Source organism: Dermochelys coriacea, chromosome 8 (assembly GCF_009764565.3).
Source record: "Dermochelys coriacea isolate rDerCor1 chromosome 8, rDerCor1.pri.v4, whole genome shotgun sequence".
Taxonomy (NCBI): domain Eukaryota; kingdom Metazoa; phylum Chordata; order Testudines; family Dermochelyidae; genus Dermochelys; species Dermochelys coriacea.
In genome coordinates, this window is record NC_050075.1 from 25,945,208 (window position 1) to 25,962,054 (window position 16,847).

The 16,847-nt window shown below is 44.9% G+C and overlaps 1 long non-coding RNA gene across 2 annotated transcripts in view; it reads right to left on the bottom strand.

Annotated features, from left to right (window-relative positions):
• LOC119860209 overlaps positions 1 to 16,847 on the bottom strand; it is a 44,713-nt gene that overhangs the window by 3,116 nt on the left and 24,750 nt on the right. For both annotated transcript variants that reach the window (XR_005294459.1, XR_006283195.1), the window contains one exon: positions 9,161 to 9,241. This is a non-coding gene — a long non-coding RNA (uncharacterized LOC119860209). The remainder of the gene's footprint in view (positions 1 to 9,160; positions 9,242 to 16,847) is intronic.

The following is a 16,847-nucleotide window of genomic DNA, read 5'->3' on the forward strand; positions in this document are numbered from 1 at the left end:
CCGTTATACAAGGCACTGGTGAGACCTCACCTAGAATACTGTGTGCAGTTCTGGTCTCCCATGTTCAAAAAGGATGACTTCAAACTGGAGCAGGTACAGAGAAGGGCTACTAGGATGATCCGAGGAATGGAAAACTTGTCTTATGAAAGGAGACTTAAGGAGCTTGGCTTGTTTAGCCTAACTAAAAGAAGGTTGAGGGGAGATACGATTGCTCTCTCTAAATATATCAGAGGGATAAATACAGGAGAGGGAGAGGAATTATTTCAGCTCAGCACCAATGTGGACACAAGAACAAATGGGTATAAACTGGCCACCAGGAAGTTTAGACTTGAAATCAGACGAAGGTTTTTAACCATCAGAGGAGTGAAGTTTTGGAATAGCCTTCCAAGGGAAGCAGTGGGGGCAAAAGATTTATCTGGTTTTAAGATTCTACTTGATAAGTTTATGGAGGAGATGGTATGATGGGATAATGGGATTTTGGTAAGTAATTGATCTTTAAATATTCAGGGTAAATAGGCCAAATCCCCTGAGATGGGATATTAGATGGAGGGGATCTGAGTTACCCAGGAAAGAATTTTCTGTAGTATCTGGCTGGTGAATCTTGCCCATATGCTCAGGGTTTAGCTGATCGCCATATTTGGGGTCGGGAAGGAATTTTCCTCCAGGGCAGATTGGAGAGGCCCTGGAGGTTTTTCGCCTTCCTCTGTAGCATGGGGCACGGTCGACTTGAGGGAGGCTTCTCTGCTCCTTGAAGTCTTTAAACCATGATTTAAGGACTTCAATAGCTCAGACATGGGTGAGGTTTTTCATAGGAGTGGGTGGGTGAGATTCTGTGGCCTACGCTGTGCAGGAGGTCGGACTAGATGATCAGAATGGTCCCTTCTGACCTTGGTATCTATGAAATCTTTCTCAACGGATGGGCCACAGTCCCCAAGGGAGGGGTGGAGTGCTAAGTTCCCTGCAAGCTGCGCAGCCATGCAACAGCCTATTGAGCACTGTGCAGGTGCGCAAGGAACTGCCTGGGAACCTCCTTTCCCTGGCCCCAAGCTGCTGGGGCACCCCTCCCCTGGCTCGGACCTGCCAGGGCCCGGGTACCTATTCTGCAGCCCCAGCCCCACAGCTTATGCAGCAGGAGAGGCGCCTCTCTCCCTCAGCCCAGGTACTGCTGCGGGAAGAGAACGCTGGAGGGAGTCCTCTCTCTTCCTCCCCTCCCCTCCCCTCCCCACCATAGCCCTGGAGCACCCTCCTGCATCCCAAACTGCTCATCTGTGGCCCCACCCCAGAGACCATCCCCACCCTTCCCCCCCCACTGGAGCCCTCCCCCCCTTCACCCTTGTGGTCCAGCAAGAGCACCCACTTTAAGTCCCAGCTCCTCAGTCATCACCTCTCTTGGGCTGAGACCCACACCTGCATTTACACTTTTTCTCTTCAGAGGTTGTAAACAGCATAATTGCCCACAGTTATAAGAGGCATTTTTCTGTGGTTATGAGTTCATAATATTTTGTAGCATGTAGGATAAAATCACTTATCACCGTAAAGTAAAATATGAAACATGCATGTTGGCCTAAACTTCCTTCTTTCACATGAAAGCAGCTAGTCTATTTTTTAAAATCCCTTTTGAGAATGAAAGTCTGATACCTGCACCTCTAGAGGTTGGGAGCATCATGAAAATGGCATGAAGACCCAAAGTAGGAGCAGGTGTGGTGAGTTACATGGGTCTGTGGTGCCTGGGCTCTAGCACATTCAGGGCTGGGGGCCCAGCTCCACCAATGTTTGGAGACGGGTCTCTCCCCCTGCCTACTGCCCCCCTACATGCCTGCCCCGGGAGCATCCCTAACTGATTAAAAGTGGGTGCTACCCTGCTGTCCTTTGCTTGAGCTGTGGCCTAAGGCTAGGCTAAGGGCTTCCTAGACCTGAGCAGTTGGGGCTTGGGTGAGTGTAGTGACACCCTGCACCCCACCCCCATAGTCACTGCTTCTATCCCACGCTGGGCAAGGGCCAGCCCCATTCCCCACTCCCAGTGAGGCTATGGTAAGGGGCAGCAGCAGTGCGGGAGAGGGCTGGGGGAAGTCCTCTCTAGCCCTAGCCCTGGGTGTCTCCACCCCAAACTCCTCATCTCTGCCCCACCCCAGAGCCTGTGCCCCCAGCCAGAGCCCTCACCCCCTGCACCCTAACCCCCAGCCCTGAGCCCCCTCCTACACTCCTGCCCCAGCCCAGACCACTCACCCAAACTCCCTCCCAGCGCACCCTTACACCCACTCCTCCTGCCCCAGCCCAGACCCCTCACCCCAGCTCTCTCCCAGAGCCCACCCCCTGCCCCAGCCTAGAGCCTGCACCCGAACTTCCTCCCAGACCCTTAAGGAGGTGGGGTGGGGGGGTGCCACTTAGACCCATTCTGGGCACCACCAAAAATTATACAAACCTGCTGCCCCTGAGTAGGAGCAGGAGACAGGGGAACCAACAAGGTAGAGTGCTGGGGTGGAAGTGTAAAGTGACAAGAGCTATAACAGGGTGATAGCCTCCCTTAGCTGCATGTGCTAGGAGCCTAGTGAAAAATCTCTGACAAAATCAACTGTTCTGTCACAGAACTGATGGAGTTCTACCTGCTGGACCCTGCCGTGTCAGTCTCCGTCAAGAGCTTTTTTCAGCTTGAGCTAGTGGAAAAGGCTGAAAACCATAGCAGAGCAGCTCCTTCCAATTTTATAACCTTCCAGTCTCCTATCTTGTTACCTGAGTAGCCTTAACAGGTGAGCACAGACTCTATCAGGTGACTTTGTTCCAAGACCACCTTTCCCCTAATAAATCAATTCTCGTGGGTTGGAGCCAGCTTTTTTTCTAGGGTGAGGACCATGGACGTTTAACCACTCTCTATTATTAGTTCTGTAGCACTACCTCTAGGACTTCCAGTCCAACACAGAGGGACAGCTGAAGACAAATAAGCCCCACATTCAAAATGTAATCAGTAGTCTGACACAGATGTATGTAAAAGCCCCCAATATCAAACAGAATTCATAAACTGTTCAGAGACAGATTCACCAAATCATCGCCCATTTTCAGTAGAACTTCTTTCAAAGGTTCATAAAACAACTTTCTCAGGAACATTCAAAGGCATTTTTCAAAAGAGCTACTTCCCCAGCTGAACTTGAGCTTTAAATCTGGGCTTTTGGGTACTGAAAAACTCTAGCAAGATCATAAAAAATGATTTTTTTTATAACTGGAAAAATGAGTGAAAAAACCCCCCAACTATTAAGACAGAACAGGCTTTGCTCAACCATTTAGCAAAATAATAATTGCATTCAGGCAAGGCCTAACCATTGAAAATTGCAACCTAAAAAGAAAATGAGACAATGAGAAATGACTGAAAACAAGTTAGATGGGGAGGGCTTATGCCAGTTACTTATTTAAATTTACATTACAATGGAGCATGAGACTGCAACCAAGACTGGGGCCTTGAACTGGCAGGTGCTTAATGCTTTAAAGGGGAAATCCATAACTTCTGTTTTTCTATACTAAATAAATCAGTAACATTCTTTACATATGTAAACAATATATAGGAACACCAGTCCCTCTTTTCTTTCTATGCCAAGTGTAGATTGAGTTCAGGAATCTGTGGTATCCACAAGTGGAGGAGAAAAACAGCTGAAATAGTGCAAAGAATGTGGAAAAATGGGTTGTCCCCTTCACTTCTGTGAATGGACGGGATGTTGCTCAGGCAAATCATGTCAGAGGGGAGCTTCTACCTCTTCAGCATTTTCTACCACACTCTTTGGAATCCTGTAATAGCTCATCTGTGGGATTGTTCTCCCCAAGTTCTTGGAGGGGAGCCATCCTCTATAGCATTCTTCCCTTCCTGAGGCCATTGATATCCAAGTGAATATCTGTATCTACAGTAATGCTGCTTGAAGCAGCATTAACTCACACTCCATGCCTGCACTATCGTTTCAGTGACAGACATTTTTGAATCCAGTCCGCTAGGGTGAAAAGGAAGAGGTCAAAACTATTTTTCAGGCTGCAGATTCCCAGGGAGCACATTGCAGAGGGGCCTTACTCCTTACCTCCTCTGTTGCCTCTAAACCCAAGGTGAAGATATGCAGGAATATGAGAGTGCCTCCTCACAGTTTCCTGGCTCCCGTGTGCCCTTTCCATGGGAGGGTAGGTGTAGGCTCATAGACACTTGGCTGTCAGCAAGAAAGATCTGTTTCTAAAATAATTTCTTTTAAATTGCAAGTTCTTAACTTTGCCCATGTATTCTGGTAAGAACGTGGAATCTAATTTATTGTTGTATACAACCCATTTGCACAACACATGCATATTCAGTTACTCACAGAATTCTACCCCTTGCCATGCAGGCACTCCAGAATTTTCATGAAAAAGGCAGTTTTTTGATCTGCAGCTGAATCCTTATAACTTTCAGAAGTACTTTCAGCTCCTGGGCTTCAAGACCATTACCTTCATGCATTACTTTTGCTAGCAAAGAGGATCAAAGTGTGATACTGAGAGCATAACAAGGCTTTGATTTGTCTCTCCCAACCCTTCCACAGGCCCTTTGTGGTTCATTGCTGGTCAATGTAAACCTTCACAAAGTTGTTACCTCCTCACTTGAGTCCATTTTGCAATTAAAGTTTGTCATATAGAACTTAAGAAATATGGATCAGTTCCAACAATGACACAGTTCACTGCCTGCAGCTGATAAACTCAAAGACCATCAAGCAAAGGTACAGGCTCCTTATTAGACTAGCAGACTCCAAACCATGAAGCAATAGCTACTACCAATTTCCCAGAAAGTTGGGCACCTGTGAGTTCTATAAAAACATGACATTTTTCAGATGTGAGTCATTTGAGGAAATTCCTTAACCATTTTGGAAAGCACTGAAGCATTAAAAGCATTTTGCTTTCCAATAGAAGTTTTGTAGCATTTCACTGCCAGTGATGTAATCTCTGTGGGCCTTTGTGCAGTGCTGAACTTCATGGCCAACAGATTTCTGAGAGAGGTGGAATGTTGCTAGTTTTCTAAATCTGAAACTTAAAGTTTGAAGAAGACTCCTAGCAGTGTCAGCCCCCGACTTCCATATCTAGTGAGAGCTTTGCTGGCAAACTCCAAAAATCAAACTTACTTGGATGCAGTTCCCTGTTCCAATTTAATAAATACTCCACAGGATATTGAAAGTGAAATTAAATTGATTTCATGGCTCTAATCTCTCTATTCCACTGTAGAACAATAGGATTCATGGTTTATGGGAAGATGGGGTGGGAAATGAAACAGGAAAATCTGGCCCCAGGTACAAAATTTATTTCAGTGCTTTATTAAGAACCACCTTCCAAAAACATATTTGAAAGTTGCTTGACACCATACATCTACAGATCAAAGCCAGCTCTTGGCTTATCTTGAGTCTCATGTGTTATGGGGGAGATATCTAAAAACAATGGAATTCTCAAAAGGTGATGATGACACTTAGCTTCACATTGAAGCGACTATAAGTCTGTGAAATGGCAGACTGGCAGATATGCCCTCTTTCACTTTCAGTTTGGTTCAGTCCTCTTGGAAAAGGATCTAAGAACAATGATCCATGCAGTCAACACCCCTAGATGGATTGGTGAAGCTGACTGTATGTGAGGACAAGGGGGCTACCAGCTTGTGCACAATGTGGCAGCCCCCTCCTGAACAGGCGGGGACACTGAGCACACCATTCCCAGCTATGGATTTCTCCACTGGCTCCTGATCTGCTCTGTGGCCCATTCAAAGCTTTGGTCCTGATTTTCAAAGTAATGAACGGTTAGGCTCCAGCTGTGGCAGGGACAACTCCAGCCAAGACCACCACGACAGCTGTGTTCATCTGAGACAATGTGGCTATAACAAAGCCCAGGATGAAACATGAGCATGAGCGCTAAAGCATTCTTAGCTGATGGGGTTTAGCTATGTAATGAACTTGCAGAGAAGATTAGACTAAAACAATGTCAGACTGCTTTTAGAAAATGCTGCAAGCCCTCCTTTTAGACAAAGATCTGCATCTGTAACTTGAAGGATTTAGTGACGTATGTTTACATAGACAAATCCTCAGACAGAGAGCTCCCAAGATTCTGGTAACGGCAAAGAGCATAATCCTCCATAAAGTCCACAGTAGGCTTTGTATGCAGCTTTTGATTACTGGGGTCATGCTTGGGTTCTCGGGAGGTGTGCCCAAAGAGAAACTCCTGTCTTAGGGTTTTGTAAGCGATGGCTGTCATGTTAGAGTTGCCATCTTTCTGGTTGCAGAAAACCAAACACCCTTGTCCCACCCTTTCCCTGAGGTTACGCCCCTGATCTGCCCCTTCTCTGAGGCCCTTCCCCCACTCACTTCATCCGCCCTCCCTCCATCGCTCGCTCTCCCCCACCTTTGCTCACTTGCTCATTTACACTGGGCTGGGGTGTGGGAGGGGGTGAGGGTTCCGACTGCAGGTGCAGGCTCTGAGGTGGGGCTGGGCAACAAGGGATTCAGGGTGTGGGAGGGGGCTCTGGGCTAGGGCAGTGGGTTGGGGTGTGGGAGGAAGAGTGGGCTGCGGGAGGGAGTTTGGGTGTGGAAGGGGACTCAGGGCTGAGACAGAGGATTGGGGTGTGGGAGGCAGTTCAGGATGTGATCTCCGGGTGGCACTGACCTCAGGTGGCTCCCAGAAGCAGCTGGCATGTCCGTCCTGCTCCTAGGTGCAGGGGTGGCCAGGGGGCTCAGCATGGTGCCCGCGCCCACAGGCGCTGCCCCCACAGCTCCCATTGGCTATGGTTCCTGGCCAATGGGAGCTGAGTAGCCGGCACTTGGGGCGGGGTCAGCGCGCGGAGCCCCCTTGGCCACCCCTGTGCCTAGGAGCCGGAGGAACATGCCAGTTGCTTCCAGGAGCTGCGCGGAGCTGGTCACTATGGCCAACTGGACTTTTAGCAGCCCAGTCAGCTACGCTGACCAGTGCTGCCAGGTTCCCTTTTCGACCAGGCATTCCAGTCAAAAAATAGACACTTGGCAACCCTAGTCATGTATGCTGTATGCAGAGATGTTTTGGGGGTTTTTTACATAAATTCATACAAAATGTCATTAAAAATACTTCACATTAACGATGAGACGTTCCTGGCCATACTTTCCAAAGGCATCATTACACTTCACAGAGGGTTGAATTCACTCAGCCAGCTGTGCATAACACCCCTCAGCTGTGCTGTGATCATCCCAAACATTCACTGCCTTTTTGTGTTTTACTGTGTAGGTCCAAGAACAGGTATTTAAATCTTTTGTACTTAGTGAATGAAAACAGAACACATGTCAGATAAGTATACTATGGCAGGTCTGTGCCTGCCTGTCAGGTGTACTTAGTTTCAAGCTCCGTCACTCAGTTCTGACCTAGATTTACATAAGGATGGCTTACATTAACTCTCTGTTATAAATGATCAAAATTCATGCATCTGAGATTGTGAAAAATGTTATATGCAGAAAAGCAATGAATCCAGCATTATTTCACTCCTCCTTCTATGTTTCTAATATTTTTATTATTTGGGATGTGACAGACAGTTCAGTATCTGTCTATATTTAATAGCAAAAGAAAACTGGTAAATGATTTGTAATGAGAAAATACCTTCTTACCTCTTTGGTCTGGTGTACACACAGTTTTTATACCTAGTATAACTATTTTGCTTATGGTATATGATTTTTTTTTAACTGAAAGTTATACCAGTGCAAACCTGACTGTGAATGTAGTTATATCAGTATAAGAGTGCCAGTATAGCTGTACAGGAATAGCAATACCAGCATACACACTTTTATACCAATACAACTGCAGACTGGAGGGGTGGGGAGTTGTTCTACTCCAACTATACCAGTGTTTTTAATATAATGTAGTGTGGTGCCAGAATAGGTAAAACAGTATAACTTCTCTGTGTGTGGGCAAGGCCTGAGAATTATGTGTGTTGGCACCTCAGAGTGAAATCATGTGCTGTAACAAACATAGCCAAAGACAATGGACATGCAAATGAGTATTCAATCACTTTGACTTTTGAAAAACAAAGTGACTTTGGAAATGCTGGATTTGGAATCAGGAACCAGATACTATTTCATTTCCTGTGAAGAATGTGCCTGATCAGTACTTCGAGGAAATGCTTATGCGACCTCAGCCTGACATAAAACCTTTTGAGATCAACAGAATCACTGAATAGGGTCTTGATAAATGGGACCAGGCTCAGACACACAGAAAGAAAGTGACACATTTCAGAATAGCAGCCGTGTTAGTCTGTATTCACAAAAAGAAAGAGAGGACTTGTGGCACCTTAGAGACTAACAAATTTATTAGAGCATAAGCTTTCGTGAGCTGCAGCTCACTTCATCGGAGCTCACGAAAGCTTATGCTCAAATAAATTTGTTAGTCTCTAAGGTGCCACAAGTACTCCTGTTCTTTTTAGAAAGAAAATGGTGTCTTCATGCTGTTTTAGCAAGCGAGTCGAAGGCAAGTGGATGATGCTTTTTAGCAATGTAATGTATTTTCCTTCCAATATTCAGTAACAGAGTGCCTTATCTGCTTTATTGTAGGAGAGGTTTCATCTAAATACCTCCTACTGATTGTTTCTTGATTTACTATAGTTCTCCTTCTGTTTTAAGAAGCGGATGGGAGTCTTAGGATAATTTTTTTTTTAAAGCATCCAAGTAATTTAGAGTATTCTGCACTAGTGCTGGAAGTATAATTTCCAGCTGGTAGAGGTATCCAGGCTAGCTCTAATTTAGCTAATATGCTAAAAGTAGAAGAGTAACTGTGCCACCATGAGCAGAGGGAAGGACTAGACCCCCTAAGTGCGATCCAGCCTGGTACCCTAGGTATGTACTCAGGTCGCTAGCCCCTCCCCCCACTCAAGAACTTCTATTTATAGCTCTCTAACATGGGCATGTCTACCTGAGTTGGGAATTATACCTCCAGCGCCAGTGCAGACATACTCTTAGGAGCTTAAATCCCATTTTCAAGTGACATAAGGATTTAGGAGCCTAAGTGTTACTCAAAGTCAATGGGATTTAGGCTTCTAAGTGACTTAGATGCTTTTAAAATCTTTACCCTTACACTGATTTAGGTAATTTCTCACAGTCTGTCTCAAAGAGAGCAAAATCCCTCATTCTCCCAGGAAATGCACAGAAGGATAAAGGGTGGCTGGAGTCTTACATACCTCAGTCAACAAGGCAAGCTGTCCTTTCCCATCAGGTGTTTTGTAAGAGTCCATGGTCAGGTGAACACAAGGGAGGACAGCCTGAGGATGGACAGAGAAGCAAGCTGCAGAAGGTGCTGATAATGTGAGATCCTCAGTACATATTTTAAAGCTCTGTCTCCTGTTGGGCCTCAACAGCTAAGGAGTTATGGATGTGTGGATGTTCCAAACTAGTATCCTACCACATTTAAGTATTATTTACTAATCACTGAAAATAAATCAGAGCCAGATTAAAATCTAGCTCCCTCCACCATTTATGCCATTCTAGAAATTAATTGCTCTAGTTACTGATGGAAGAGTAGGCCTAGAACAGGGATTGGCAACCTTTGGCACGCGGCTCCCACTGGCCGCAGTTTGCCATTCCAGGCCAATGGGGGCTGCGGGAAGCGGCAGCCAGCACCTCCCTCAGCCTACGCTGCTTCCCGCAGCCCCCATTGTTCTGGAGCAGTGAACTGAGGCCAGTGGGAGCTGCTATCGGCCAAACCTGTGGATGCAGCAGGTAAACAAACCGGCCCAGCCCGCCGGGGGCTTACCCTGGCAGGCCGCAGGCCAAACGTTGCTGATCCCTGGCTTAGAAGAAACAAATAGGATTCTTGCTAACTTGCCTATTGTCAGCTAAAGATCCAGTTGGAGAAAATACCCACTATTCTGTTTTACAATTTGCTATAAATTGTCTCAAGTCCAGATGTTTATATTATTATTTATTTGTATTACCATAACTCCTAGGAGCCCCCAATCACAGACCAGTCCTGCTGTTAAGTGCTGTACAAACAGAATAAAATGGCTGTCCCTGCCCAAACAGCTTACAATCTAAGTATAATACAAGAGATAGTAGTTGGATACAGATAGACATATAGGAGAGTAGAAGGAAACAATGAGACAATATTTGTCAGTATGATCAGCTCTGGTATTAGCGTACCAGCCGCCTAACAATTTTTGTAGGCATCACAGCAAAGGCTGTGATTTTTTTTTTTTACTGGGTGTATTTTTTATTTAGGCCTTGTCTTGGATGAACGTGTTCAGTTGACAGTCAACCACTACAACATACACATGCATTTGAACCACTAGGAATTTGACTGTAATAGGAGTTGAGGTCACAGCCATAATAGGATGGCACTATGCACCTGGTACTATATCTACTGATTTTGATGAGATTTTGGAGTTCAAAGATAGAGCAAACGATAGGGTTAACACTCTTGAGGGACACTGAGTTGTAGCCTTGGGCTGAGGAACTTGTGGCTTTTCAGCATTGTGTTTACTTTGCAACTTACATTTGCCTAAATTTGCTTTTAATGAAAACCTTGGAGAAAATAAATCTGCCTGAGTTGGCTTCTTTATAACCCAAGAAAGGGCTCTGGAGGAGTATTTGGTGGTCTTATGATAATAAATCCCAAAATAATTACTGCTGTATAAGGCTTCAGGTGATTTGTCAGCATCAGAAATTGTACTCAGGAACTGTGAAAAGAGAAAGCATGTAGCTCCAGAACTTAGGTTTTATATTTCAATAATGTGTTAGGCCCCAATCCTGCAAAGATTTATGCACGTGCTTAACCTTACATTGACTTCAGTGATATTACTCACTGTGCATACATTTTTGTCTCATCAGAACATGAGAGGTTTCAGAGTAGCAGCCGTGTTAGTCTGTATTTGCAAAAAGAAAAGGAGTACTTGTGGCACCTTAGAGACTAACAAATTTATTAGAGCATAAGCTTTCGTGAGCTACACTCAGAATCAGACACTCAAGGAAGCCCCAGCAGTTGCTCAGGTGAGTGAGGTCCAGAGGCTCTTCCGGAGTCTCTTCCTGGTGGGTGCTGGGGGAGGGGAGGGCAGGGCAGGGCAGGGCTGCCAATCCTGTGCCAATCCTGTGTGCACCTCCTCCCCTACTCTGGTGCATTTGGTCAAATGCATCCGATGAAGTAAGCTGTAGCTCACGAAAGCTTATGCTCTAATAAATTTATTAGTCTCTAAGGTGCCACAAGTACTCCTTTTCTTTTTTCAGAACATGAGAGTTTCTTGAGTGGAGCAAAACCATCAGTATTAGTCCTGATTCTCCTCTCAGATTGGGTTTTAATAGGGTAGTTCTATGGGACTAAGCAGGGTTTATCCCGGTTTACATAGGTATAAAAGAGGAGGAGAAGTTTCCATATCTTTGCAATGTAGTGTAAGGGAAGCTGGTAGCAACCTTACCTGATATAACAAAGGTAAGTGAGTCTGTTAAGAGAATCTAGGCTGTGGGCTGGTCAATTCTGCAATAGGAGCTGTAAGAGCAGCCTATTGAGAAGGCTTGAGCTGCACTTCACATTACAAAAAGAAAAGGAGTACTTGTGGCACCTTAGAGACTAACAAATTTATTAGAGCATAAGCTTTCGTGAGCTACAGCTCACTTCATCGGATGCATTTGGTGGAAAATACAGTGGGGAGATTGATATACACACACAGAGAACATGAAACAATGGGTTTATCATACACACTGTAAGGAGAGTGATCACTTAAGATGAGCTATTACCAGCAGGAAGGGGAGGGGGGGGAAGGAGGAAAACCTTTTTATGGTGATAATCAAGGTGGGCCATTTCCAGCAGTTAACAAGAATATCTGAGGAACAGTGGGGGCTGGGGTGGGGGGGGAGAAATAACATGGGGAAATAGTTTTACTTCGTGCAAGTAAAACTATTTCCCCATGTCATTTCTCCCCCCCCCCCACTGTTCCCCAGACACTCCCGTCAACCGCTGGAAATGGCCCACCCCGCTTGCCACCACGAAAGGTCCTCCTCCCCTCCCCCCCGCTGCTGGCGATGGCCCATCCCAAGTGATCACTCTCCTCACAGTGTGCACGACAAAACCCCTGAGGAAACTACAGTCCATTGGTGATCTTCCTAAAAACACCATCCTAGCCACTATGGATGTAGAAGCCCTCTACACCAACATTCCACACAAAGATGGACTACAAGCCGTCAGGAACAGTATCCCCGATACTGTCACGGCTAACCTGGTGGCTGAACTTTGTGACTTTGTCCTCACCCATAACTATTTCACATTTGGGGACAATGTATACCTTCAAATCAGCGGCACTGCGATGGGTACCTGCATGGCCCCACAGTATGCCAACATTTTTATGGCTGACTTAGATTCATAGATTCATAGATACTAAGGTCAGAAGGGACCACTCTGATCATCTAGTCCGACCTCCTGCACAGCGCAGGCCACAGAATGTCACCCACCACTCCTATGAAAAACCTCACCCATGTCTGAGCTATTGAAGTCCTCAAATCATGGTTCAAAACTTCAAGGAGCAGAGAAGCCTCCCTCCAGTCAACCATGCCCCATGCTACAGAGGAAGGCGAAAAACCTCCAGGGCCTCTCCAATCTGCCCTGGAGGAAAATTCCTTCCCGACCCCAAATATAGCAATCAGCTAAACCCTGAGCATATGGGCAAGATTCACCAGCCAGATACCCAGGAAAGAATTTTCTATAGTAACTCAGATCCCATCCATATAATATCCCATCTCAGGGGATTTGGCCTATTTACCCTGAATATTTAAAGATCAGTTACTTACCAAAATCCCATTATCCTATCATACCATCTCCTCCATAAACTTATCGAGTAGAATCTTAAAACCAGATAGATCTTTTGCCCCCACTGCTTCCCTTGGAAGGTTATTCCAAAACTTCACTCCTCTGATGGTTAAAAACCTTCGTCTGATTTCAAGTCTAAACTTCCTGGTGGCCAGTTTATACCCATTTGTTCTTGTGTCCACATTGGTGCTGAGCTTAAATAATTCCTCTCCCTCTCCTATATTTATCCCTCTGATATATTTATAGAGAGCAATCATATCTCCCCTCAACCTTCTTTTAGTTAGGCTAAACAAGCCAAGCTCCTTAAGTCTCCTTTTATAAGACAAGTTTTCCATTCCTCGGATCATCCTAGTAGCCCTTCTCTGTACCTGCTCCAGTTTGAATTCATCCTTTTTAAACATGGGAGACCAGAACTGCACACAGTATTCTAGGTGAGGTCTCACCGTGCCTTGTATAACGGTACTAAAACCTCCTTATCCCTACTGGAAATGCCTCTCCTGATGCATCCCAAAACCGCATTTGCTTTTTTCACAGCCATATCACATTGGCAGCTCATAGTCATCCTATGATCAACCAATACTCCAAGGTCCTTCTCCTCTTCCGTTACTTCTAATTGATGTGTCCCCAGCTTATAACTAAAATTCTTGTTATTAATCCCTAAATGCATAACCTTACACTTCTCACTATTAAATTTCATCCTATTACTATTACTCCAGTTTACAAGGTCATCCAGATCCTCCTGTATAATATCCCGATCCTTCTCCGAATTTGCAATACCTCCCAGCTTTGTATCATCTGCAAACTTTATTAGCACACTCCCACTTTTTGTGCCAAGGTCAGTAACAAAAAGATTAAATAAGATTGGTCCCAAAACCGATCCCTGAGGAACTCCACTGGTAACCTCCCTCCAACCTGACAGTTCGCCTTTCAGTAGGACCCGTTGCAGTCTCCCCTTTAACCAATTCCTTATCCACCTTCTGATGTTCATATTGATCCCCATCTTCTCCAATTTAACTAATAATTCCCCATGTGGCACGGTATCAAATGCCTTACTGAAATCTAGGTAAATTAGATCCACTGCATTTCCTTTATCTAAAAAATCTGTTACTTTTTCAAAAAAGGAGATTAGGTTGGTTTGGCACGATCTACCTTTTGTAAAACCATGTTGTATTTTGTCCCATTTACCATTGACTTCAATGTCCTTAACTAATTTCTCCTTCAAAATTTTTTCCAGGACCTTGCATACTACAGATGTCAAACTAACTGGCCTGTAGTTACCTGGATCACTTTTTTTTCCTTTCTTAAAAATAGGAACTATATTAGCAATTCTCCAATCATTCGGTACTATTCCTGAGTTTACAGATTCATTAAAAATTCTTGCTAATGGGCTTGCAATTTCAGGTGCCAATTCCTTTAATATTCTTGGATGAAGATTATCTGGGCCCCCCGATTTCTGGGCCCCCCGATTTAGTCCCATTAAGCTGTTTCAGTTTCGCTTCTACCTCTGATATGGTAATATCTACCTCTATATCTTCCTTCCCATTTGTCATGCTACCATTATCCCCAAGATCCTCTTTAGCCTTATTAAAGACTGAGGCAAAGTATTTGTTTAGATATTGGGCCATGCCTAGATTATCTTTAACCTCCGCTCCATCCTCCGTGTTAAGCGGCCCCACTTCTTCCTTCTTAGTTTTCTTCTTATTTATATGGCTATAGAACCTTTTACTATTGGTTTTAATTCCCTTTGCAAGGTCCAACTCTACTCGACTTTTAGCCTCTCTGACTTTATCCCTACATCTTCTGACCTCAATTAGGTAGGTTTCCTTGCTGATCCCTCCCATCTTCCACTCCCTGTATGCTTTCTGCTTCTTCATAATCACCTCTCTAAGATGCTTGCTCATCCAGCTTGGTCTACAACTCCTTCCTATGAATTTTTTCCCCTTTCTTGGGATACAGGCTTCCAATAGCTTCTGCAGTTTTGATTTAAAGTAATCCCAGGCCTCAACTGCCTTTAGATCCATAAGTTCTTCAGTCCAATCCACTTCCCTAACTAATTGCCTTAATTTTTGAAAGTCAGCCCTTTTGAAATCAAAAACCCTAGTTGCAGATTTATTTTTGTTAATCCTTCCATTTAGTTTGAACTGAATTAGCTCATGATCACTTGAGCCAAGATTGTCCCCTACAACCATTTCTTCTATGAGGTCCTCGCTACTCACCAAAATTAAATCTAAAATGGCATCCCCTCTAGTCGGTTCAGCAACTACTTGTTGAAGGAATCCATCAGCTATCGCATCTAGGAAAATCTGAGCCCTATTATTATTACTAGCACTGGTCCTCCAGTCTATATCTGGGAAGTTAAAGTCTCCCATGATCACGCAGTTTCCATTAGTATTTACTTTATTAAAGACATCAAAAAGGGCTCTATCCATAACCAAATTAGATCCCGGAGGTCTATAGCACACCCCAAGCACTATCATAGGAGAGGCTTTACTAGTTTTCTTCCCCAATGTAATTTTTGCCCAGACAGACTCTGTCTTATCCATTGCATCGCTTCTTATTTCTTTACATTCTAACTCATCGTTGATATACAATGCTACTCCACCCCCTTTACCTTTGTTTCTGTCTTTCCTAAACAGCACATACCCTTCAATACCTGTAGTCCAGTCATGACTACTATTCCACCATGTTTCTGTTATCCCTATAATATCTGGTTTCACTTCCTGCACCAGTAGCTCTAGTTCCTCCATTTTGTTACCTAGACTCCTCGCATTGGTGTACAAACATCTTAATTTTTGCTGTTTGGCCTCGCTCACATTTTGTACCCTATTAGGCACAGTCATTCTACAGCCATTATAACCTATTAGACTAGTATCCACACCGCCCTCGCTCCTTATATACATTCTCCTACCCATGGCTGTATCCTTTCTTACTTCATCTTCTTCCCTCTCAATGCTAAAATCTGGCGTGGAGATTTTCCGGACATCTCCCATCCATCTCCCCCCAATTCCTAGTTTAAAGCTCTCTTTATCAGTTGTGCCAGCCTCGATCCTAGAAGTCTATTTCCTTCCCTACTCAGATGAAGTCCATCCCGAGAGAACTGACCTCTGTCCGTGAATGCCTCCCAGTGGCCATACATCCCAAAGCCCTCCTTATAGCACCACTGCCTAAGCCATCTGTTGACAGTCATAATCTTGTCAGACCTTTGTTGCCCTTCTCTAGGAACAGGAAGGATCCCGCTAAAGATCACCTGAGCCTCAATTTCCTTAAGCGTCTTCCCCAGCCTAGCATAGTCTCCCTTGATACTTTCCAGCGAGAATCTGGCTGTATCATTTGTTCCCACATGAAGGATAATTAGGGGATTCTTTCCCGCTCCCTTGAGGATCCTTTTCAACCTCAGGTCTACATCCCTTATCTTAGCACCCGGAAGACAGCACACCCTTCTATTCTCAGGATCAGCTCTAGTTACAGGCCTGTCTATTCTTCTCAATAAAGAGTCCCCGATCACATAGACCTGCCTTTTCCTGGTGACAGTGCTATTCTCCAGTCTCTCCCCTGTTCCCTCTGGCTGCAAGTTCTTTCCATTCCTATTTTCCCTTACAATTCTCTTCAACCCATCCTGTATCCTCCTGGGGCTCATATTTGGTGTAGTCTCCCTTGACTCTTCCCCTTTTTCTATAGGGCTAGCCTCTCTTCTCTTCTTCCTTACCCTTCCACCTTCAGCGACTACCTGCTGAGCCCCTTCTTCATTTTCCAACTCTGCAAACCTGTTCCTAAGCTCTATTTCTCCTTCACTAGCCCGTCTTTTTCTCTGCCTGGTTCTTTGAGTCACATGTTTCCACTGACCACTTTCCTCATCCAGTCTCTCCTCAAAATTCCCCAGCCCTGCTTCCATCCGAGAGTCTGAGCTTTTCCCTTCAGATACCTCATATCTTTGCTCCATCATCTGCTCAAACCCCTTCCTAAACTCAACGAGACTTTCCACCTGCATCTCCAAACCTCGGATCTTTTCCTCCATCAGCTCTATCAGACGGCATTTCATGCAGACAAAACTCTTACCGGTTCCCCCCTCCAGCATC